Source organism: Brassica oleracea, chromosome C7 (assembly GCF_000695525.1).
Source record: "Brassica oleracea var. oleracea cultivar TO1000 chromosome C7, BOL, whole genome shotgun sequence".
Taxonomy (NCBI): domain Eukaryota; kingdom Viridiplantae; phylum Streptophyta; class Magnoliopsida; order Brassicales; family Brassicaceae; genus Brassica; species Brassica oleracea.
Genome location: NC_027754.1, coordinates 42,747,862 through 42,748,185, shown reverse-complemented (window position 1 = coordinate 42,748,185; position 324 = coordinate 42,747,862).

The window sequence follows — 324 nt, the reverse complement described above, 5'->3', positions numbered from 1 at the left end:
TCCTCTTAAACTCATATTGGATTTCAGATTAATCATTTAGAGAAAATACAGATAATAGAATAGAAATCAACAGTAGAACATGTGATCAATGAAGCAAAGAGATCCCCTTTTCCAAGGTTTTTGGTGGTTTTCTTCCGAACAAAAGATCTCCAGCCACTGATGGCTTACAAAAGATACTTAAACATAGGTTTAGAAAGTAAAAAAAACGTGCATAATGAAATGACCAAAAGGCCCTTAGAAAAACATGAGTTCGACAGGCAAATAGACGCGGAGCGACCTCGGCATGTCGCTCCGACAAGTCGCTCCGGCCTTCGGGAGCGACCT